We start from the raw sequence: 25,589 nt of genomic DNA on the forward strand, positions 1-25,589 counted from the left end.
TTCCCCAAGAGATCATGAAATGCTAGCAATGGGTAGGACTTCTCTCAGTCTGATTCTTTGTTCCTATGGTTCATGGAGTTTCTGTTTTCCTCTTTCTCCACCCAGCTCAGAAGTAATTTGCATGCTATCAAGCCATCAGGTTGTGTGGAGGAGCAAGTCCGAAGGATTTAATCCAGTTAAATGGACCAATTGTCTTCTCAGGTCTTATAATACTGAGTTTTTTTGGTCACTTCATATTCTTGTGGCACTGCTTGCACTCCTGGGGATGCACATCTCTGTCAGTTACTCAGCCACCTCATGAAATATTAAAGGTCAAACACACGGGTTCTGGATCTCCTTTGTATAGATGGATACCAGAATCTACACTTCCACATCTGGCTCGCTAGCAACACATCCATATGACAGTCTTCTATGAGATATGCCAACAATAAAATCAGCTGGATCACAGAAGCAGAAGACACATTGGTCACTCTTAACATAGCACTTAACCGAGCTTCACAATGTGTGTAGTGTTATTTGTACAACTAAACTGCTTCTAGCCTTTGCCTTTAAGGCCCTCCACAAATTAGGACCTATCTTACAGACCCTTTCGAATTCCACAACAATTCAAGATAACAGTACTGAATGGGAACCAAAACTCACATTGACAGAGCCTAGATTCAAGGACTTGAGAACAGGAACCACAACACTGTTCATGATAGGCCCCCCTCCCCTGTCTGCCCCCCTCAAACTTCAGAACTGAAGATCAGACAAAGCTATCACCTAACCATTTTCCGGACACACTCTTAAAAAAGGCGTTAAAAATTACAGCTGTTTGCGCACAACTCCCAATACAATGCGGCCCTGATTTTGATTGGAGTCTTGGGGCTCTACCACTATGATAAATAATAAAACTAGAAAGAGGGGAAAAACAAATAAAAGGGCATAAAAGGAACAACAGGAACCTTCAAAATGAAGTCAATGCTAAATAATGTTTTATTTTGTGCCTAGATAGCATGGTGATGTATTGGAAATGTTGAAGATAGGGGAATCTCCCAATTTTTCTTGGGTCAGTAGAGCAGTCAGTACATGCATCCTCTTACAGCTACCAGCTCTCATGAATCAGAAATTCTCAGAAGGCCTGTTCTTCCAGTGGGCTTCAGCAGAGAGCTGTGCTGGTGCGCATACTTTCTTCAGTAGGGTTCTTTTGTGGTTAGGCTCCCACAGGAGCTAAAGGCAACGCCACTCCTCAGGCACAATGGAAATTTCTACCATAAAGATAAAAGCTCATCTGTGCAGGAGGACAAGAAGGTTTCTCAGGGGCTGGTCCAAGACTGCAGAATGAGCTGATACACCACCACAAACCTCGCCATCTTCCACTTCAAGTGTGAGGCATACTTCTTCAATCGTGCCTTCTCTAACACACAGAAAACAGCATGCACATTTAAAAAAAAAAACAACAACAACAAAAACCCTAAAACAGAATCCTACCAAAACAAAATGACCACACATAATTTTCCTCCTTCACAGAGAATGAATCACATGTGACAGATGTTACTCTCACTGCTTCAAGCACTATTGGAAGGAGCTCACACATTACAGTGATGAGGATGATATCAGAATATATAGAATTAGGCATTGACCCACAAGATCTGTATATGGGCCACCAGAATCATTAAGCATGCTAAAGAGATTCTTTTTACATGTTTACACTAGGGCTGTCAAGTGATTAAAAGAATTGTGATTAATCGCACGATTAAAAAGAAAAGGAGGACTTGTGGCACCTTAGAGACTAACAAATTTATCTGAGCATAAGCTTTCGTGAGCTACAGCTCACTTCATCGGATGCATGCAGTGGAAAATACAGTGGGGAGATTTATATACACAGAGAACATGAAACAATGGGTGTTACCATACACACTGTAACAAGAGTGATCAGGTAAGGTGAGCTATTACCAGCAGGAGAGCGTGGCGGGGGGCGGGGAGGGAAACCTTTTGTAGGGATACTCAAGGTGGGCCATTTCCAGCAGTTGACAAGAATGTCTGAGGAACAGTGGGGGGAAGGGGGGGGGGGGAAGAGAAATAAACATGGGGAAATAGTTTTACTTTGTGTAATGACCCATCCACTCCCAGTCTTTATTCAAGCCTAAATTAATTGTATCCAGTTTGCAAATTAGTTCCAATTCAGCAGTCTCTCGTTGGAGTCTGTTTCTGAAGTTTTTTTGTTGAAGAATTGCCACTTTTAGGTCTGTAATCGAGTGACCAAAGAGTTCTCCGACTGGTTTTTGAATGTTATAATTCTTGACATCTGATGTGTCCATTTATTCTTTTAAGTAGACCAATGTACATGGTTTGACCAATGTACATGGCAGAAGGGCATTGTTGGCACATATCACATTGGTAGATGTGCAGGCGAACGAGTCTTTGATAGTGTGGCTGTGATTAGGCCCTATGATGGTGTCCCCTGAATAGATATGTGGACACAGTTGGCAACGGGCTTTGTTGCAAGGATTAATCATACTGTTAAACAATAACAGACTACCATTTATTTAAATATTATTGGATTTTAACATTTTCAAATATATTGATTTCTATTACAACACAGAATACAAAGTCTACAGTGCTCACTTTACATTTATTTTTTATTACAAATATTTGCACTGTAAATTGCCTTCCAAAATCTGAGAGGGACGAGGTGTGGAGCATGCTTTCAGAAGTCTTAAAAGAGCAACACTCAGATGTGGAAAATACAGAACCCGAACTATCAAAAATGAAAATCAACCTTCTGCTGGTGGCATCTGACTCAGATGATGAAAATGAACATGTGTCGGTCTGCTCTGCTTTGGATAGTTATCAAGTAGAATCCGTCATCAGGGTGGTTGAAGTATGAAGGGACATATGAATCTTTAAGGCGTCTGGCACATAAATATCTTGCGACACCGGCTACAACTGTGCCATGCAAATGCCTGTTCTCACTTTCAGGTGACACTGAACGAGAAGTGGGCAGCATTATCTCCTGCAAATTGCAACCAAAGTTGTTTGTCTAAGCAAGTGGCTGAAGTAGGACCAAGTGGACTTGTAGGTTCTAAAGTTTTACAGTTTTATTTTTGAATGCAGTTATTTTTGTAATGACTCATCCAATCCCAGTCTTTATTCAGGCCTAATTTGATGGTGTCCAGTTTGCAAATTAATTCCAGTTCTGCAGTTTCTCGTTGGAGTCTGTTTTTGAAGTTTTTTTGTTGAAGAATTGCCGCTTTTAAGTCTGTTACTGAGTAACCAGGGAGGTTGAAGTGTTCTCCTACTGGTTTTTGAATGTTGTAATCCCTGATGTCAGATGCGTGTCCATTTATTCTTTTGCGTAGAGACTGTCCGATTTGGCACATCTACCAATGTGATATATGCCATCATGTGCTACCAATGCCCCTTTGCCATGTACACTGGCCAAACCGGACAGTCTGAGTCATTACAAAACCTAATTTTACCATACTAATTTCCCCCTATTGTTACTCACACCTTCTTGTTAACTCTTTGAAATGGGCCACCCTCATTATCACTACAAAAGTGATTTTTCCTCCCTTGGTAGTCCACTGTTAATTGAATTGTCTCATTAGACTGACCCCACACCTGATAAGGCAACACCCATCGTTTCAGGTACTATGTATAAATATACCTGCTATTGTATTTTTCACTCCATGCATCTGACGAAGTAGGTTCTAGCCCACGAAAGCTTATGCCCAAATAAATTTGTTAGTCTCTAAGGTGCCACAAGGACTCCACGTTGTTTTTATGGAACTACTATGTAATTATTAAATACTGATTGAATAGTTTTATTGATATTGTATATTGGCACAGAAATTTACATTCTGTGCTCCCCTAGGCTCTGGCAGCAACTCGCTCTTCTCGTCCTCCCCCCATCCCGGCTCAAACTCGCCTTTCCCTTCCTCCCTCCCTGGCTGGCTCAAGCTCACTTTTCCCTCCGTCCCTAGTCCCAGCTCCAGCAGGTGCTCACTCTTTTACCCACAGCCTGAGGGCCAGGAGGAGCTCACTCTCCCCGCCATTGCGTCACGGGGCTGGAGTTCTGTGTCCCTGAGGATTATTGGGGGGACCCAGGCCCCTGCTTGCATGCCCTCCCCCCACCTAATCCAACAGGGGAATGAAAAGCAGGTACCAACTCTACCTTTGTTTGTTGAACCTACATCTTCTCATATAAGAGAAACGATGAAAATTCAATACTTGTGTCAGGATACCTTGAGGATGGTGCGGGGGAATCTTTGAATTTCACCATTGTAAGGAAAAATGTATACACACACTTACCTGAAGTCCTTTCCCCTTCATCTGGCTCATCTGTGCTCAGATGGCAGGACTGGCTGGACTGTGTGTGGGAGCCCTGAACAAGTTCTGACTCTCAGCATGGCTGGATTCCGCCTCTCCCCCAGGCATCTCCTTCTCATTGCTGTTCCCAGCAGAGATCTCTGTCTCAGGCTCCTCCAAAGTATCCATGCTGGTTTATGGGGTGCGTGGGGTCTCTGCCAAGTATGGCACGCAGGTTATAGTAAAAGCGGCAGTTGTGCAGCTCAGACTAGATCAACTGTTGGCTCCCTGGCCTTGCAATACACCTGCTGAATTTCCTTTGCTTTCACATGGCACTGCTCCTGTTCTATCATACCCCTTTGCCTGCCTCCCCCATGCAATCTTTTTGTAGATGTCCAAATTTCTATGGCTATCTGCATTGCACAGCCTCTTCCTCTCACAAGCCCAGGAGATCCAACACCTCCTGTCTACTCTAGGCAGGAATGCATCTAGTGCATGGAGCTGGCATTGTCACTTGGGCAATAGCAACTCTCTCTTGCTGTGTGCAAAGTGTGCTTGTTAGGAAGAGATTTCAAAAACACATGGGGGGAAGGGGTTAAGACAGAGGAAGAGCAGCTTTTGGTCTCTGAACTCTGGGAAGTGGAGTCTACAATTGTGACCAGAACAATCATTGAATCGGGGAATGTGGCATTGTGGGACAGCTGTTGGAGGACCGTTAGGCTCAACACAGATCACACAGCATCCCCACTTGCACTGCATCAACTCCAGTAAGCCAAACATGACTCTACACCATTCAATGAAGTAGTTTTACTGTACTGCCATAATGAGGCACTTACATCAATGGGAGAGATTTGAGCGTAGACACACACTAATAGGTCAATGCAAGGCGACTTACATCAACCCAGATCTGTAGCATAGACCATGCCTTAGTCTCTGGGATTGGGAGGAGGGAGAGGGCTGATCAAGAAGACTGGACAGCTTTTAAATTACACCTACCCAGGTGCGAATTGTTTTGTGAGTTAAAGAAACAGATTTCATCACCCACACACTGTCATAGAATCACAGGACTGGGAGGAACCTTGAGAGGTTATCTAGTCCAGCCCCCTGCACTCATTGCAGGACTAAGTATGGGATCACCTCATTTTGTAGCACAGTGAAATTGCTAGCTATAAATAGTGACGAAAGATTACACTATTCAATTCTGTCTCTCCTGGCCCTCTTTCACCATTTCTTTTCAGGAATCCCTCTCACAAGCAACTAAGAGAAAGTTTTCTCTCTAAGAGCTCAGAATAATAGAAGGTATCCTGCCAGTATTGTAGGTACATTTTTTATTCATTGTGTTAGACTTGAGTAAGATGAGGATAAGATGGAAATATAGTATTCCATGGCATAGTCCTCACCACTGAAATTCTCATTAGATTTTATGGAATCTTTTAGGTTCAGTATTACTCTTGCATCTTTTGCCTTCCTCTGCAGCATGGGGCACAGGTCACTTTTAGGTTTAAAGTAGTGTAAATGGTATATTCGCTGTAACGAAGTCTTTAAACCATGATTTGAGGACATTGGTAACTGAGGCAGAGGTTAGGGGTCTATTTTAGGACGGGATATGTGAGGTTCCGTGGCTTTCAATGTGCAGGAGGTCAGACTAAATAATCACGATGGCCCCTTCTGACCTTAAAGTCTGAGTCTACATAGTTACAGCCAGATATTACAGTGCATTATTGACAGACATTATGGAAAGATAGAGGAAGGAGAGTTATTGCCAAAGTCCTCTTTCCATCAGTAGGTATTCTAGTGTATTTATTATCTTCTTACAGTGGTATACAGACATTTACCGTTTTTGTCAATGTGCCTACTTGTATTTATCTCCTTAATCTGAAAGAGATCTCTCTCTCCCCCAGTACTTAATCCACATCTGCCTCCGAGGCAGCAAAAAACAAACCTAATCTAGTTATTCCCTACTTTGCTGTGAAAAGATGAAGCTACCTCCTGATAAACTGTAGAGAATAGCTAACTTCAGTACAAAAATTTAAAGCACATTGAAAAACTGAAGTTGGGACTCATAAGATTTACTTTAATATCAATCTAATATCAAACTAGTGATACAGTAGTTAGTATACTAGATTAGGGAGGGGACATGAGACAAGGCCTGGCAACAGCCCTGCTTAACACACAAGACTGTGCTACACAGGACTCCTGGTTTTGCTTACTGGCAACAGTGAATAGTGTACTTTGAGCAGGATTTAAGCTCTTTATAAAAGAAAAGCTGGATGATTTTGAATATGAACCTTTTCTTTAAATCGATTAAAGTTGGTGTGCAAGCAACAAGACGACTGACATAACTATTTTCAACCGTGTGCTACTAACAGAACCAGAACTTTACTGTTAAACTATAAAAAAATCAATGTTCATTGCAAAATACTCAATAACAATACGGAATGAGAATCATTAACAGAAAGTGGCAGGACTAAATATGAATTTAATCAAGCTAAATACATTTAGAAGTATTTATCCAAACACAGAATGCAGTAATATTGATAACAGAAAATATTATGGAGACAAAACAAGTTTATAAGGAGAAAAGCTTGAGAGGCAAACAGGTTTTTGGGCCACAAATTTCTTTTCAGCAGAGCTAGTGAAAGGAAGCCTCTAGAGTGCCCTGGCAGGAGTCCTTTCGAAACAAGGAATCTTCATGGACAACACTTCCTCAGATTTTGGTACAGTTTTTTGTACATTGTGGATCGCACCAGTTTTCAGCTATGACAATTCAGGAAGCCAACAGAACAGAAGTGAATCTTTGAATTGGCACTTAATGAAACATCTTAATTGAAGTTAAATGCACAAATAAGATTCCCAAGATCTGGTTTTATTCAGCCCCAATGTGCCAGTGTTTTTAGTACAACCACCCTGTTTCCTCCTTGCTACATTTCATATCTTCCTCACTTCTCAAACTCACAATACTTCTCTCCCTGCAATAAGTCTGTTTCCCTTCCTCATTTGTTCTCTGTTACAGGTTGGGGGCTGCTATTCAGTTCTACAAATAAGCCTCTTCCGTTTCCAGAAAAGGATACTCCTAGTGGAATTCTGCATCACTGTGCATGTGCAGAATTAATGTCCCCCACAGATTTCTTTGCTTCCCCGCAGAAAAATGACTTTCTGACTGGGAAGCAAAAGGAAGCTGCAAGAGCAGTCTCGCACCACTCCCTAGCAGCGCAGGGACATTGTTTCAGGCACCCGGAGCAGCTGGCAGAGAGGTAAATCACCATGGGGTTGGAGACACCCCAGTCAGTGAATCCTACCCTGAGCCAGGATCAGCTGCTAGTCCCGGCTGAGCTGGAGGCAGAAGGGGACAGGACTTCCTCTTCCCCTACAAAGAGTGGCTGGGGCTATGTCAGACCCACCCCCAGAAACCTCCCCCAGCTGCAGGAAGCTCAGCATCCTCCCCTGCTTCCTGCACCCATCACTCCTCAGCTGGGGGGAGGGGTCACTGTATGGAGCACACCCCATCCACCTAAGACCCATGCATCTGGACCTCCCATACCCAGACACCCCTGCCAAGCCTCACCCCATACACCAAGAACCCCCCTAGCACTCCATACCTGAACCCCACCCCACTGAACCTCAATCCCTGCATCTGGAGTCCCCCTGCACCCAGATCTCCTGCCTCTGGACCCCCACTCCTGCACCCAGACCACCCCCCACTGAGCTCCCTGCACTCAAACCCCATCCTGACAAGCCCCACCTCCTGCACCACCCTGAGTCCTCACATGCCACTGACCCCTGGTGTGCCTGGTGCAGAGGGGCAAGGGCCCAGGCTGTTTCTGGGGAAGGTCCAGGCCTTGTGCAGCCCTCACCACTGAGTCCATGTCCCGGGGTGGGCGACGGGGAGCTGCAGGGTGAGCTCCCGCCTTTGTGCGGCCAGTGGCCTGTGCTCCCCACTGCCATGCTGGAGCCTCTGCATTTATTTATTGAAAAAGAAAACTTGCAGAATTTTAAAATATTTTGCACAGAATTTTCAATTTTTTTGGTGCAGAATGCCCTCAGAAGTAAAAGGAGCTCTCTGCCTTCTCCCTGGCAACCATATTCAGAGAAGCTCCAGTTGCCTTTCAAGGAGTAGAGGAACCTTATTCCTCACAAAGCCAGGAGTCCCCCTAGCATTAGGCAAAAGCAGGCTTTGGAGCGGCGGGGGGGGGGGGGGGCCCGCGGGAAGGTAGAGAAGATGAAAGCAGACTATCCTCTCATCTGAGCAGAGAAAGCTAGGGATCCTCTGCCAACCATGCTGCACACTTTCCCCATGGAGAGGAATACAGGGAAGTTGAGTCTCAAGACCCTTCCCTTCTCCAAGCAGTTGACTGGCAAAGATCTGAGCAGGGCACAACTCTGCCTCAGCTCAGCAAGAACTCAACTGTACAGAGTTTCTCTCAAGCACTCACAAGAACTGCAAGGTCAAGCTGAAGAGTACACTATGCCTGCGATCTCACACTCAGTTTACAACAGTTTGGTCTGCTTACCACATCTTAAACTGCCTCCTTTTACATATTTAGTATTTTGTATTACTACAATGATTACAACAAGAACGTCATAGTCATGCTGCTGTGAGAACGGGCTGACCTTTAGTTAAGAGGCATTAACTATTGTTCAGGATTTTTCTTCCCCCATTTTTATTTTTCCCCTCCCCAAGAGGACAAAAATCATGGCAACACTACTTCTGCCTGAGGTATGCTTCTTCCAAGGTCCCATTGGTGTTTTAGCAACATTCCTGGAGAAGTGGCTAAGCAATTTACAGGTATATTCTTCCCTTAGGAGGATGAGTCTGCAGTCTCCACAGCATCTTTAGTCCCTGCTGATATGGAGGTAGAGAACTAAATTTGGTCTCGAGCTTGTGTGTTACCCAATTCATACTTCCCTTGCATTTCACTCTCAGCCACAGTTTCCCTTCTTCATCCCAGCATCTTTGGTCTCAAGCCCTTTCCCCAGGTTCCTCACCTCCCCATTAGGTTCACTTCATCCAGCGGAAACAGTTCTTAGGGGCAATTATCCCAGTAAGAGTGCCACGGCAGATTATATATTAAATCAGCATAGACAAAGGCTGGATTTAAACATCCATCAGGCTGCATACTAGACATCCAGCACCTGCTCATTATGTAGTTTGGGCTTCCTAATCTATGGAGTTAGATAACTCTGACAGGGTACTTCCTTTTTGAAGCCATATCAGGTCAAACTACAGTAGATCCTCAGAATTACGAACTGACCAGTCAACCACACACCTTATTTGGAACCAGAAATACACATTCAGGCAGCAGCAGAGGGGTAAAAAGGAAAATACAGTCCTCTGTTAAACGACTAAAAAAATTAAGGAAAAGCAAAACTTTTCTTCTGCACAGTGAAGTTTCAAAGCTGTATTAAGTCAACGTTCAGTTGTAAACTTTTGAAAGAACAGCCACAACGTTTTGTTCGGACTTACGAACATTACAGAGTTATGAACAACCTCCATTCCTGAGGTGTTTGTAACTCTGAAGTTCTATTGTAACATTCCCTCTCCTTCCAGGAATGGAGTAATGTACCAGGCATTTACAACTGCAATATATGCATTTGACATTTTCTTTAAAAACGGTCTCCTTCTGGTTTGATGTTGACAGCGATTTCATGAGCCTCTTCCCCCTTCTTCTCCAAGATGCTCTTTTTCTTCAAGGGTATGTAGTTTTTCAAGATTTTCCATTCCCACCCCCAGCTCCAGCCCGCACAAGCCAGCAACTACTCCAGCCAAGGAGAGCTGGACATGTATCCCTCTGATCTGAGGCCAATGCTCCTGCAGTTAACTGGGCGATGCAGGGTCAGAAAGGAGTAATTTGAGAAAGGTACAAAAGTACTCCAGTCCTGAAGGACGCCAAGTACACTGCTCCTGTAACACACCTAGTCTCTGCTGCTCTAGGGACCAGTGGACAAACAAATATTGTCAGAAGGACACAGATCAATCCTCCATCTACACTATTACAGTTTAGTGTTTTGTGAACCAATAACTGTAGTACCTCATGTACACAGGGCCAAAATGCATCCATCATGGTCCCAAATCAAACTAAAGCTTTGGACTTTGCAAGGTTGTAACACTATGTTTGATCCCAGCATAAAGTCAGGCTAAACTGTACTTCAGCCACAGCTAGTCAGAAAAAGTGACATTTCACACAAGCCTTTGAGACTGTTTGGTTTTCTTTCTGAAGCATTCAGAATGGACCCATTATTCATTTTCAAAATTTTAATCAAAAAACACTGAAGACTTAAAATTTTCAGTGAACAAAAAATGTAGTTGTTTCAGCAATGTTTAATATTTTATAAAAATTGAGAAAATATTGAAAATTGGTATAATTTCATGAACATTCAAGTTTTAACAGCGTCCACAACTTTTAATAAAAATTTATTTTTTAAAGGGACATTTCTTGCCAAAAGAACTTTGCTGTAAAGATTTCAGCTAGCTCTAGTTTTAATAATACTGGACACTGATGTGTTGTAACCAGAATCTGCAACAAAGCAGATTTTCATAGTGCACACACCATCTAAGGTCCTCATTCAATAATGTACTTATGTGCCTAACTTTCAGCACATGAGAAGCTTTTAACTTCAAGAGGACTACTCACATACTTACTGTGCATCCGATGAAGTGAGCTGTAGCTCATGAAAGCTTATTGCTCAAATAAATGTGTTAGTCTCTAAGGTGCCACAAGTACTCCTCTTTTTGTTAGATACACGTTTACCTTGCTGAATCATGGCCTAAGAGTATTGGAGCTGCACAGCCTTAGGTAATGCAGATGTGCTTTTGCTCATAGTATACTGCTGCTACAGAAGGGAACAGAAAAGTCTGTTGCAGTATATTAAGGATTATTGTTGTAGGCAGTTGCAAAATAGCATTTAGCAGCAGATATATAAGTATTTTAGACACTACCTAAAATTAGACCACTTCAGAACAAGTGAAAACTTTCAAAGAGAAAGATTATCTAGACTCTAGAGCACTAAAAGCTACCCTCTTGCCGCCTACTCCACAGAAAAAAACACACACCATCACCACATACACAGATCAGCAGAGCTCCATTAGGTCTAACTAAGTTGTTTTAGTTCATTATACTGACTACATCTATTTAAGATTCCAGGGGTCCTCTTCACAGTTTCCAGAGACAGTTTTCTAAACATACAGTATTTTGATTTCTAATGTCAGAAAAAAGCCTTTAAATCATAAATCAAAACACAGTGTAGACTAAATGTTTTTTGGTAAAACTTTTAATCTTTCTTCCAATAATCCTAACTAATTTCCTGCATCAAGCAGCTCCAACGAAGAAAAAAGTTGTTCAAACAAACTAACCACTTTAAAAAAAAAAAAGCCAAATACTTCTATTTTGCAACAAGAGCCTCAGATATGATGGAATGAGGGTGTTTTTTTTTAAAACTCTATATAAATATGGCTCAGAAGTATGCCTAGTGGACTAAAATTATACCTTCAGAGACCTGATTCCACCTTCTGCGAGGGACTTATATTGTGCAAACATTAAACACTCGCATGGCCAGTCAACCTCCTTCAAGGCTGCAATACCTGTTTAAAAGCACTGACGCTCCAGTAAAGACCATCCTCATCTCATGAAGGTACTGGGATATTCCCAGAGGAAGTCTCTGGCTAACATGGCTCTGGAAACCTTATTCCCACCATGAAGTTGGTGAAGAGAGTTCAGAAACACAATGCTACTGCTGTGTCACTTCTTGTGGTTTCTGGAGGGAGATGTCGACAAATAGGCTACTGCCACCTTGCACATTGTGCACTTCAATGTAATGCGTATCCGGAACCATTTCAGGGAATCTTTAAAAAAAATTAACTGTGATGAAAAAAATTAGTTAATCGCACTGTTAAACAATAGAATACTAATTGAAATTTATTAAATATTTTTGGATGTTTTTCTACATTTTCAAATATATTGATTTCTATTACAACACAAAATACAAAGTGTACAGTGTTCACTTTATATTTTTGATTACCAATATTTGCATTGTAAAATGATAAACATAAGAAATAGTATTTTTCAATTCTCCTCAAACAAGTACAGTAGAGCAATCTCTATAGGGAAAGTGCAATTTTAAAATGTAGATTTTTGTTACATTAATGCACTCAAAAACAAAACAATGTAAAATTTTAGAGCCTACAAGTCAACTCAGTTGTCCTCCTTGTTCAGCCTATTGCTGAGACAAACAAGTTTGTTTACATTTACGGGAGATACTGCTGCCTGCTTCTTATTTACAAGGTCACCTGAAAGCGAGAACAGGCGTTTGCATGGCACGTTTGTAGCCCGCGTTGCAGGGTATTTACGTGCCAGATATGCTAAACATTCGTATGTCCCTTCACGCTTCAGCCACCATTCCAGAGGACATGCTTCCATGCTGATGATGCTTGTTAAAAAAATAATGTGTTAATTAAATTTGTGACTGAACTCCTTGGGGGAGAACTGTATATCTCCTGTTCTGTTTTACCTGGATTCTGCCATATATTTCATATTATGGCAGTCTCTGATGATGACTCAGCACATGTTCGTTTTAAGAACACTTTCACGGCAGATTTGACAAAACGCAAAGGAAGTACCAATGTGAGATTTCTAAGGATAGATATAGCAGTCAACCCAAGTTTTAAGAATCTGAAGTGCCTTCCACTTTCAGAAGTCTTAAAAGAGCAACACCCCAATGTGGAAACTACAGAACCCGAACCACCAAAAAAGAAAATCAACCTTCTGCTGGTGGCATCTGACTCAGACGATGAAAATGAACATGTGTCAGTCCGCTCTGCACTCATTATCAGGCTGAACCCATCATCAGCATGGACACATGTCTACTGGAATGGTGGTTGAAGCATGAAGGGACATATGAATCTTTAACACAACTGACACACAAATATCTTGCAATGCTAGCTACAACAGTGCCATGTGAACGAATGCCTGTTCTCACTTTCAGGTGACACTGTAAACAAGGCACGGACAGCAAATTGTAACCAAACTTGTTTGTCTGAGCGATTGGCTGAAGTAGGACTGAATAGACTTGTAGGTTCTAAAGTTTCACATTGTTTTATTTTTCAATGCAGTTTTTTTCTGTACATAATTCTACATTTGTAAGTTCAACTTTCATTATAAAGAGATTGCACTACAGTACTTGTATTAGGTGAACTGAAAAATATTATTTCTTTTGTTTTTTACAGTGCAAATATTTTGTAATCGAAAATATAAAGTGAGCCCTGTACACTTTGTGTTCTGCGTTGTAATTGAAATCAATATATTCAAAAATGTAGAAAACATCCAAAAAGTTAAATAAATGGTATTCTATTAATCTTTTTAATCACGCAATTAATCACAATTTTTTAATCACTTGACAGCCCTAATTTTTAACAAATCTAGCTAAAATTCAAAATGAAGAGTCAGAACACTTTCAAAAAATATCAGAATAAGAAAGTCACACTTTTGATTATTTTTTTTTATTCAGACAAAAATATATGCCAAATTTATCCCAAAATCTTGAATAGTGTTATTTGACTGAAAAATGCATGTTGGGACAAATAGAGTGTTTGCCAAAAAAATTCATTAATCAGGATTTTATACAATCATGTAAAAATGTATTACCAAAAATTAATTCGAATCAGTAAAGACCGTTAAACTTTTTGTTGTCAGACACTAGTCTGGGTATATATTTTTTAAAATTTAGTTTCATATATATATTGTTTCTAGTCTTGGCTAAATGCAGAGCAAGAAAGGGGGAAGCTGGCTGCTCCATACTGACCTATGAGACAGAGCATAAAGAAGCACTAAACAGGGATTTAGATCAGACGCCAGAACACCACATCAGACAACAAAATTCATGACTGCAAACATCCAACTACAGGAGGACTGAAGCACTGAATCCAATCCTCTTCTAGGAAGCAGATGCATTTTTCATCTACTGGGGAAAACAGAGGAGCTAGTCCCTTACCTGGTGCCCTCAGCATCTTCCTTCACCTATTCTGCTCTAGAGAGTGCTTTAGTGAAAGATCAGACCAGAATTGACTGCTGAACTGAACCTGATCTTCTGGGTCTTCTCAACAAGCATATTTGTAGCCAATTAGCTTCTGGGGTTCCATGATCCTGTTCAAATTTGTATATAACACCCCACTACCCAACCATCACAACTTGGCCCCTATTCTGGGACTCATGGGACCTGGGTTTTATTCCCAGCTCTGCTGGGTGAACTTGTGTCAGTCACTTCACTTTTCTGTGCCTCAGTTTCCCCACCTGCAAGATAGGGATACTGAAACTGACCTCCTTTGTAAATCATTTTGGATCTATTGATGAAAAGTGAAGCAGAAGAGCTAGGTATTACTACTCCACTACTAGGAGCACATTAGCCACTTAGATCTCCAGACCAGACCCTTTAGCCTTTCCCCAACTGAATCCTTCGGTATTTAGGCATCTAAATACTTTTAAAAAGCTGGCTCTTGCACCTTAAGCAGTGAACAATCTGATTACCTAGTGCAGAGTTTCAGAGTAACAGTTTGGACACTGCCTGCTCAGCTGCCTACCATGTACAGCCAACCTCAACACAGAGCTATGACAGCCTCTACCTTCAATCAGGGACCACCTTTTTTTCCCAACAGACACCCTTAATATGAATATACATATATATACACACACACAATGACCAAATCTTGCAAATATTTGTGCAGATAATTAACTTCATATAAGCAGGTGACCTTGGAGAAGTCACTGGCTCCAATGAGTGCACTTCTATGGTCTTTGCTGGGCTGTGACTTGTATTATAGCAGTTGACAGTATTTGAGATTATGTATTTTTAAGAAGCCATTTTAAGACACTGTACTAAATTAAAGAAACAACTACCGAGTACCCGCAAGCTCTAAAAATAAAAAAAGCTGGTATTTTTGAAACTTGCAAAAGAACTTGTGAATTAAGACACTGTATGCCAAGCGGTAGTCTACAATGAAATTTTCCAATGTGGTCAGAAACCACCTTGAAAAAACAAGATTTAAAATTAAGTCACTAACATGTGCATCAAAAATTGTCCACAAAGTGTTGGGGTTTTTTTAGGTTATGAAAACAACTTATTGTTCACTCTGTTTACTTGTTACCTATTTCCTACAATAAAAATAGGCTCATCAGTTTCACTTTTACTGCAAGTTGGTTTCACTTTCTGATTGCCAGGAAGCAACAAGATATTTTTGTTTGCATTCCACACCCTATGCCTACGTGGGTTTTTGTTGTTGTTGTTGTTGTTGGTTTTGGATTTTTAAAAGTTAAAGAACCATGAAAATAATTCCATTCATATTACCGGTTTAATTTATCTATTTTAAGAATGCGGAGGGTCAGTCTAGCTGGAAACGTCTCTTTAAATCCTAACTACACTGGCAGGTTTCATACGATTTCCAATAGAAAACCAAGCGACCCTGATCAATTCTTATGGTTGGGGAAGACGAGTTACGAGAGCACGTTTTCTAGTTTGCAGGGGAAGACAGCATCTTCCGGAACAGGTACTGCAGCCAGCCACGTCCCTGCCCCTTGACTGCCGAGCCCACCACCTGTACTGGTAACGCTTCAGCCATGCTCCCCGCCGCACTCCCATCACACGATGCACCCCGTTCACTGCCTAACTTTCACCAAGAGACTTGTCCCCTGACAACGGACTTTACACCGCGCGAGCGGCACGCGCCGCAGCCGCCGCCCCGCGCTCTGCCCGGCCCAGCGCCCCTGCACACGGGCATCCCGGCCGGAGAAGCCCAGGCTCAGGCGGCGCCGCGGAGCAAGGGGGACAAGGCTTACGCCCAGGGGTTTGGGCGGGGAACGAGCCCAGGCAGCCGAAATCCCGCTCCCCAGAGCCGCCCAGCCGGGAGGGTGTTGCCCGGCCGCCCCCACCCCGTTGCTGGGGGAGAGCGGAGCGGACCGACTCACCGCCAGGGCTCCGCAGCTAACGGTTCGGCGCCCCGCACCGGCAGCAGCCGCCGCGGGCAGGGAGCTCCCAATGGCGCAGCGGGAGGCAGGGGCGGGGCGGTTCCAGCGGCTTTCCCCACCTCTCCCCGCCCCGCGCCCGGCAGGCTGCCCCCGCCCCCTCAGCTACCTGCGCGGCGCCCCGGCCTGCCCCAGCAGCGCATCGCCGCCTCCCGCGGCCGCCCTCGGTCAGGGGAGGGGGAGACGCTCACCCAGGCGAGACTCGGTTCCAGCACGCAGTGCGCTTGCGCTGCGGGAAGGGGGGGGGGTTGCCAGCGGAGAAGCACAGGGTGGGAAAGGGGGCTGGGCAGGGCATAGAAAGCCCCGCCCCCTTCTCGTTGGCCCTGGTGCTCAGGGGGTGGGGGCGGCAGGGTGTCCAGGCAGGGCTGGATGCACGAGCGGCCCCTCTCTCAGCTCCTCTGTGGAAGGGGAGGACAAATAGCCGGGTGCGTGTCTTTCACTGGCCTCTTTAGTAGTCATGGGAAAAGGTACCAGGTGTAGGGCCAAAGTCCTGGGAGGCCTAGTTCAGCCTTCTCACGCCACTTACTGTCTCCCTGGAACATCAGGAGAGGGCCGGGGCTCATGTTACTTTGAGCACACTGATGGCTCTCTGTGGCACTCAGAAGCAAGCAGCAGGCACATGCTTATTATAGGCACCAGTACTATAGCACTGCTACCCTTCCTTTTCCCTGGCCACAGTAACTAACAGCTGACACTTCAGGGAAAGGAGTAAAAGTTATGCATCTCTAGTTATTCGGTAGCGTACACGAGGAAAGGAGGTGCTATCCTTTCTTAATACCCACAGTTTTTAAGTGGCAGCCTGAATCATGAGCTATGATTGTCCCTTGCTTAATGTTTATCATTTTAGACATTATTATGGGTCAGACTTAACCAGCTACAGTATTTGACTTAGGGCAAGTCTACAGTACAAAATAAAGTCGACCTAAATTACGTCAACATACAGCCACCACAGTAATTAAATCACTTTTGCATGTCCAAACTACGCTCCTTGTGTGGATGGTGCATGTCCTCACTACCAGCACTTGCCCTGATGCAGAGAGCAGTGCACCATGGGTAGCTATCCCACTGTGCAACTTGCCACCATCTAGGGCAGGGTGGTTTGAGAACATAAGAACGGCCATACTGGGTCAAACCAATGGTCCATCTAGCCCAGTATCCTGTCTTCCATCAGTGGCCAATGCCAGGTGCCCCAGAAGGAATGAATAGAACAGGTAATCATCAAGTGATCCATCTCCTGTCACCCATTCCCAGCTTCTGGCAAACAGAGGCTAGGGAAACAATCTGTGTCCATCATGTCTAATAGCCATTGATGGACCTATCCTCCATGAACTTATCTCGTTCTTTTTTGAACCCTGTTATTGTCTTGGCCTTCACAACATCCTCTGGTAAAGAGTTCCACAGGTTGATTGTGCATTGTGTGAAGAAATACTTCCTTTTGTTTGTTTTAAACCTGCTGCTGTGAATTTCATTTGGTGACCCCTAGTTCTTGTGTTATGAGAAGGAGTAAATAAGGAGAAAAGGTTTGCAATGCTTCATGGGGGCAAATGAGTCATGAAGGGGTGACTGGGAACATGATTTCAACATCCCATGATGCAGTTTTCTCCATTCCATAGTTTTATCTCCATCCCATAATTTTTCACGCCTCTTTTCAAAAGCCCTGCAAACCAGCGCGTCCGCCATCCATGAAAAGCAGGGATCCTGCACAGCTCTGCACTATTGTTATGAGCATTGAGAGCACGGGGCGCCTGATCTTTCAGTATCTGCGGAGCCTCCAGAGGAGCCTCAGGGAGCATGATGATTCCTTGGAGGCTAGCTTACTGTGGGACATAGAAAGAAACAATTCAAGGTTGTTGTTGGTATTCACAGAGCAGCTATAGATGGTGGAGCACCGGTTCTGGGCCCGAGAAAAAAGCACTGACTGGAAGGATCATATTGTTATGCAGGTATGGGATGACAAGCAGTGGCTGCAGAAATTTTGGATGGGCAAGGCTACATTCCTGGATGTGTGTGCAGAGCTCATCCCAGCCCTCCAGTGCAGTGACACCAAAATGAGAGCTGGACTGACGGTGGAGAAGCGAGTGACGATCACTGTGTGGGAGCTTGCAATGCCAGATTGCTACTGATCAGTCAGGAATCAATTTGGAGTTGGAAAATCTACTGTGGGGGTTGCTGTGATGCAAGTGTGCAGGGCCATTAATCGCATCCTGCTATGAAGGACTGTGACACTGGGCAATGTACAGGACATTGTGGATAGTTCTGCAGCAATGGGGTTCCCAAACTGCGGTGGGGTGATAGATGGCACACATATCCCTATTTTGGCATCAGACCACCTTTCACAGAGTACATCAACAGAAAGGGCTACTTTTCCATGGTATTGCAAGCGCTGGTGGATCACTGGGGATGTTTTACCGACATCAGTGTGGGATGGTCAGGGAAGGTGCATGATGTGTGCATCTTTAAGAACACAAGCCCATTCAGAAAGCTGCAAGCAGGGACTTTCTTTCCAGACCATTGGGGATGTTGAAAGGCCAATAGTGATCATGCGAGACCTAGCCTACTCCCAGGACTTATGAAGCTGTACGCTGGCCACCTCAGCAGCAGCAGGGAGCACTTCAGCTACAGGTTCTGCAGGTGCAGAATGACAGTTGAATGTGCCTTTGGCCATTTGAAAGGCTGCTGGCACTGTCTACTCATGAGATTAGATCTCATGAAAAAAATATCCCAATGGTTATAGCTGCCTGCTGTGTGCTTCATAATACTTGTGAAGCAAAGGGGGAAAAGTTTCTTCCAGGGTGGAGGGTGGAGGTACAATAGCTGGCTGCTGATTTTGAGCAGCCAGATCCTAGGACTATAAGAAGAGCTCAACGGGCAGCTAAATAGCTCAGGGAGACTTTGAAAGACCATTTTAATAGTGAGACACAATAATGTGTGGTAGGGTGCAGTAGGGTGCTCTGCCTGGCATTGGTTTATTTGCACCCAGTATGAACCTTGTAATGACATCTGTGTGTGTAGTAATATAACATTGCAAATGCACCTATTGCTATTATCTCTGAATGAGTCAGCCCCAGCCAGCATATGTTGTGAAATAATAAAGATGTATTAAGTTTCCATAAATAGACTTTTATTTCAAACCCCTGCAAACAGACATATTTATAATTGAATGAAACTTTATAAGTATGCGGGAAAGAACCTTTGAAGGGGAAATAACAGTAACTGCCATTTCACAAACACATACACCAATTCTGTCTCTCACAGGCCAGCGTATGTGCAGCTGTGATGGTCTGTACTCTCTGCCGTGGTGAAGTGGTAGGGTAGTGCAATGGCCCTGGACCGGGTCCCCACATGGAATGGGGAAAGAGGGTTGTAAGGAGGTCCTGAATGCAGTTCTCCTCACTATGAGCTGCAGAAGGAGGCAATCATGGGTCTGTTGAACCTGAAGGTCAATGAGTCTGTAGCATGTCTGCCACTTGAGAAGTGCTAGAATCTCCTGCTGCACATCTCTCTTCTTTTCCTGTGCTTTTCTCCTCTCCACTCTATTGCTGTCCATTCTGTCCACAAGGGTGATCCTTCAAGCCCTCTGCTCAGTATCCGAAGCACCAGAGGCTTGCAGGATCTCTTGGAACATGTCATTCTGTGTCCTCTTCCTTCTCCTCCTTAGCTGACTGAGCTGCTCCACTGGTGTGAATGGAAAGACCCTCAAGGCACATTTCCAGCTGCAAAAAGTAAGCAAAAAATAAATTTGTTAGTCTCTAAGGTGCCACAAGTCCTCCTTTTCTTTTTAGAGGTACTACTGTGACTGTATTCACAAGATAAATGGAAATTTGGTATACGGAACTCACTCCCCTTGATCCTCACAAGTTGCAAGCACTACATTCTCACTTGTCCATGGGATTCATAGAGCACGGCAGCAGTCCTAGCTGTGGTAAGTTTGGTCAGGGGAGTGCGAGGGGATGAGTTGGGACAATAAAGAGGCAGTAAGGATAAGGCCTTTTCCTGTAGCCATATTGTAAGGCCTAAAGCCTTTGTGTGAAGCCATATTAAGAGAGCAGCAGCCATTAGCTAAGAAGCTGGAAGTCACATCCTCACATTCCATCTAAATGACATTAAAACAATGTAATATCAGGCTGCTAAGAAGGAGATTCTGTCCTAATAGCACCCACTATCACCAGATAAATAAACATCTTAAGATGGTCAAAGAAAACTTCATTTGATAGCGTTCTGTCTGGCAAGAAATCACTTATCAATAGTTGTGTTTGTGAAATCCTCATTTCTTTATTGTTTTATCTTTATGTTCCCCACTTCTCTATTGTTTGTCTGTATGATCTCTGTCTGGTTCTTTGATTGTTTCTGTCTGTTACATTTTTAATTTTGCTAGGTGTAAATTAATTAAGGTGGTGAGATGATTAGGTTAGAGAATTTTTTTATAATATGTTAGGATTGGTTAGTAAAATTTTAGTATAATGATTGGTTAAGGTTACAGCTAAGCAGGACTCAAGTTTCACTACATAAACTGGGGTCCAAAATGAAGTTCTTTGGGAACCAACTCCAGGACACACCCCAAGATCAGAGCTGCCAAACCTCAACACTCTGCCAATAACACTGTGCAGAAACTGGAGTCCCCCAATCCTGACTGGCCATCAAAAAAAGTTCATCTGTTTTATTGGGAGTGGTGAGCATTGTATGTGTAGCATGTGCATTCTCTTTTGGTGCTTGTTAATAAATAGAGGTTAAGTAGGATATTACTGTGTAAGACTCTTTCACTGGTAAAAAACCCCATAAACCCGCAAAAGATTAAGCCCTGAGGCCACAGAGAATGGTGTTTGCCCGGAGCCTGGAGGAGTAGAGCCCTGAGCCTGAAGGAATAGAGCCAGAGCCCACGGAGGGTTAGAGTTAGGTGTCTTTCATCTGGAGCCTAGGAATTGGGAAAGTGTGTATGTGTGTGTGTGGGGGGGTGTGCCTAAATTAACCAGGTTATGCCTTCAGCCCTAGGAACTAGGTGGAGGTGGAAGACTTGATTCCTAGGAACTAGGTAGAGGTGGGTGCCCTAGAGTGTGCAAGTAACAGAGAATTTTGTGCAGGTAACAAATAGCTCACTGGTATGAGTATATGCGGATAGAGCGGGGAATAGCTCACTGGTATGAGTATATGCGGATAGAGCAATTGAACTGAATACTGGCACCGTTTTCCACAGGCACCGTTTTCCACAGTGGTGATTTTAGCTGTTACTTTACTCCTTAGGGTAACAGAGGCTGAAAGGGAACAACTCCTGTACGTTTCCAGCCACAGGCTGGGGCCATCTGCTGCTAGCCTGTGTGCTGCAACGGTGCCTGCTGAAGTAACTGCCGAGTGGCACGTGAAAGTTTCCTTCTGCGGCAGAAGATATAAGGCAGCTCTCCCCAGAAACCGTTGGCAAAGGATTGCAGACTACCTCCAGGAAAGTTTCCTTGAGATCTCTATGGAGGATTAACGGGACATCCCATTGCACCTAAACAAATTGTTCTGCAGTGCCCCCCCTGCCTAACTGTACAGGGGAATGAGAAGCAGATAGCAACTGTACCTCTACTGATTATTTCACTACCTCTTCTAGCATGATTAAAAAAGAGTAAATGAGCAGATGTGTCCCCACAATACCAAAAGAAACTACATACTTATCAGAGGTTCCTTTCCCTGCATCAGGCTCACCCATGCTGGATTGTAGGGACTAGCTCAACCGCTCTGGAGTCAAAAACAGGTCCTGGCTCGCCGAGCCACTAGATCTCCTGGTCGCCTGTCCCCCATACTCCTCCTCTTGTCCAACACCTCTTCCTCACTGTTCACTCCGGGGACCTGTGACTCTGGCTCCTCCAAAGTACCCACTGGGCTTCTGGGGGTGGAGGTGTGGGTGGGGTCTCCGCCCAGGATGGCATGCAGCTCTTTGTAAAAGCAGCATGTCTGTGGCTCTGCACCAGAGCAACTGTTAGCCTCCCTTGCCATCTGGTACACCTGCCACAGCTGCTTAGCCTCCATATGGCCCTGCTGCGGGTCCTTCTTGTAGCCCTTCTCCCTCATGCCCCGTGCGATCTGCTTGTAGATGTCAACATTTCTATGGCTGGATCAGAGCTGTGCCTGCACAGCCTCTTCTCCCTACAGACCCTGGAGATCCACCACCTCCGGTGTACTCCACGCACGAGCGCATCTGCAGCGTGGAGCCAGCATGGTCCTAGGTGAGCTCTCCATGCCGAGCAAACAGGAAATGGAATTTCAAAAATTTGCAGGGCTTTAGAGGGGAGTATACCTGTGTAGCTGGTTGCTGGGCAGTGGAGTTCAAAACAGTGACCAGAGCGGTCACGGTGGGGCATTGTATGACACCTCCTGGAGGCCACTAAAGTAATTCAGTGTCTACACTGACACTGCGTCAACCTAACTACATTGACCTAAGCAATACACCTGACACACAGGTGGATTTATTAAGTCAGCATAGAGGGCAAGTTACACTGGCGGGAGTAACATTTTAGTGTAGACACTTACCGAGTTAGGTTGAGGTAAGCTGCCTTGCGTAAACCTAACTCTGTAGTGTAGACCAGGCCTTAATGACTTCCTGCAGCAGTGAATTGCCTAGGATAGCTGTCTTAACAATATCTATCTAATTAATTAAAAAAGTGACCCTTTGCTTGCATTACCCCATAGTTCATATCTCCCTTTGTAGTATGGGTACAAAAGACAAGAGCATACTGAAAGAGAATGCATTTTTCCATATTACGTGTAAATTCCTGATTGTTTCCTGTGGACACGCCACCTAAAACTCATGATTTAGCTGATGTTCTGCCTGCAGACAAAGTATCTCAGGCTGTGATCTGTCAGATCTCAAAACTGAACAAAGTCGCGCCCAATCAGTACTTGGATGAGACACCTCCCCAGGTACTGCAGGAAGTGCGGCTGGTGACTCATTAGACAGTATTCATCCCTCTGAGTCAGTACTGAACAAATGTTTTTGCATGATATTAGTGACACTATACTGCTGGAAGTGCTGTCTTTTGATGAGGCAAAAAAAATCAGGTCTTCACGCACTCAATATTATTGAGAGATCCCTAAGAGCATGTCCTAGCCCATTTGGAGCCTGGATCACCCTAAATTCCCCATGCAGTTTCAATGGACATCAGTTGTTTAACAGAACAGAACACCATTCAAGTCAAGATAGTAGGTGTCATAATCATAAAGCTAAGGGTAGCCTAGAATTCCTCCTTACCTGTAAGGGGTTAAGAAGCACAAATAACCTGGTTGGCACCTGACCAAAAGGACGAATGGGGAAAGAAGATACTTTCAAATGAAGTGGGGGGGGGGCTTTGTTTGTGCTCTTTGTTTTGTGTGTTCTCTGGGGAAGCAGAGAAGCATCAGGTCAGAAAACTCCTTCTCCTAAAATAATCCTAAAATGAGTCTCAATATTGCAAAAAGAGTAAGTAAATAAGGCAAGGCGCGTTAGATTATCTTTTGTTTTTAGTTTGTGAATTTTCCCTGTGCTAAGAGGGGAGGTTTATCCCTGTTTTTTTTGTAACTTTAAAGTTTTGCTAAGAGGGGAATCCTCTGTGTTTTGAATCTGATTACCCTGTAAAGTTACTTTCCATCCTGATTTTACAGAGGTGCTTCTTTTACTTTTTTTTTCTTTACAATAAAGTTCTGTTTTTTAAGTATCTGGTTTACCTATTTGGTTGGTAGATTATTCTCAAGCCTCCCCAAGGAAGGGGATGAAGGGACTTGGGGGGATATTTTAGGGAAACAGGAACTCCAAGTGGTCCTTTTCCTGAATCTTTGTCTAACTCACTTGGTGGTGGCAGCAGTACCCATCCAAGGACAAGGAAGGATTTGTGCCTTGGGGAAATTTTTAACCTAAGCTGGTAGAAATAATCTTAGGGGGTCTTTCATGCGGGTCCCCACATCTGTACCCAAGAGTTCAGAGTGGGGAGGGAACCCTGACAGTAGGTGAAGAATATTGTATATTTTTATAAGAATACTATATATTCTTCACCTACTGTCCTACCTTGCATAATGTTATGTGCTATTAAACAACTGCTGACTTCCCCGCCCCCTCGTCCCCCAGTTGTGGGTAAAGTGAAGCAGTTTGCATAGTGTTTTGGGATTATATACAATTCTGTCCTCTCCCACAAGGCAAAGTACAGTAGAGACTCAGCTGAACAGTCACTCAAACTGACAATATTAAGTGACTGGAAAACCTGAGGGACCAATGCAAAGGCCATGGTCATCTATTTTTTGTGCACACACTAATAGATTTATTTTTCCAAAAACAGCAGATTAGACAAAGATGAGGTAAGGTTGAGATCATTTATCCAGACAACCAGCCTATCCAGGTCTCAGCAGGTGTCAGAGGGCTGGCCAAGAGTTCTTCCCTTCATCCATTAGGGGACTTGCCAAAAGGGGCCTGAGAGGCAGAATCTCTTATATATCATAGCCAATAACTCAGAGGAAGAAATCTGTTTTTAGTTTCTAGGAGGCTCTCAGTGAGCACCTAAGCGTTAATGGTGAACAGTTGGGAACTGAATATTATAGGTGAGCCCAGAAAAGGACAAGGACCTTAATCAACTATTAATAGGGTATGACTCATTGTTTTTCCCCATCAGATGCATTCTTGATCGCTACAGTAAAGCCTCCCTTCTGTGGCTCTGCTCCCTTTAGTAAACAAAAGGGTACTTTCTCCAGAGAATTCTGAAACCTTAGCTATGCAAAAATATTATTGTTATTTCACATGTGTATTATTGTAGCACCAGTCAGGACTGGGGCTCCCTGTGGTAACTTTAAAATATAGAATACTGGAACAAGTCCTACCCTCCTGTTCTCTTCATCTTCATGGGGAATGGGGACAACCTCCAATTCGAAAGGTAAAATAAAAAATATATAACCCAGCAGAGGGTTTGAGTTTTAGGGTTCTGCAGGCATTCCTATGCTCAGCAGAACAGCTGATAGCAGGAGCCTTGCCCTTCTGCAGACCTTACATAGCTAGGTAGGATGCCTGTAGTGCATGTGCATATAAGCAGGGAAAGATGCCAGTCATGGTAGTAGCAGCTCTTCTGCTGTCACAAGGGATTCCCTGCACATGTAAGGAATTATGTGTTAGTACCACTGAAACCTATTTGAATGGAAATACCATGCTTATAACAGTAACTCATTACTCAAAGTCCCATCTATTATTTCCTCCTGGTAAGTTTCAAATGTAATGCTCTTTATCACTCATGTATAATACCCACTAAGCATTTACTTTAAAAATAGGAAATAATTAGGGCTGTTGATTAATCGCAGTTA

At 43.8% G+C, this 25,589-nt stretch overlaps 1 protein-coding gene across 2 annotated transcripts in view; it reads right to left on the minus strand.

Moving 5' to 3' along the window:
• Nucleotides 1-16,337, minus strand: part of FNDC3A (fibronectin type III domain containing 3A) — a 214,672-nt gene extending 198,335 nt beyond the window's left edge. For both annotated transcript variants that reach the window (XM_077811423.1, XM_077811422.1), the window contains exon 1: nt 16,242-16,337. The gene's annotated coding sequence lies outside the window, so the exon portion shown is untranslated. The remainder of the gene's footprint in view (nt 1-16,241) is intronic.
• Nucleotides 16,338-25,589: the final 9,252 nt, after the last annotated feature.

The sequence above is a fragment of the Eretmochelys imbricata genome, chromosome 1, assembly GCF_965152235.1.
Source record: "Eretmochelys imbricata isolate rEreImb1 chromosome 1, rEreImb1.hap1, whole genome shotgun sequence".
NCBI lineage: Eukaryota > Metazoa > Chordata > Testudines > Cheloniidae > Eretmochelys > Eretmochelys imbricata.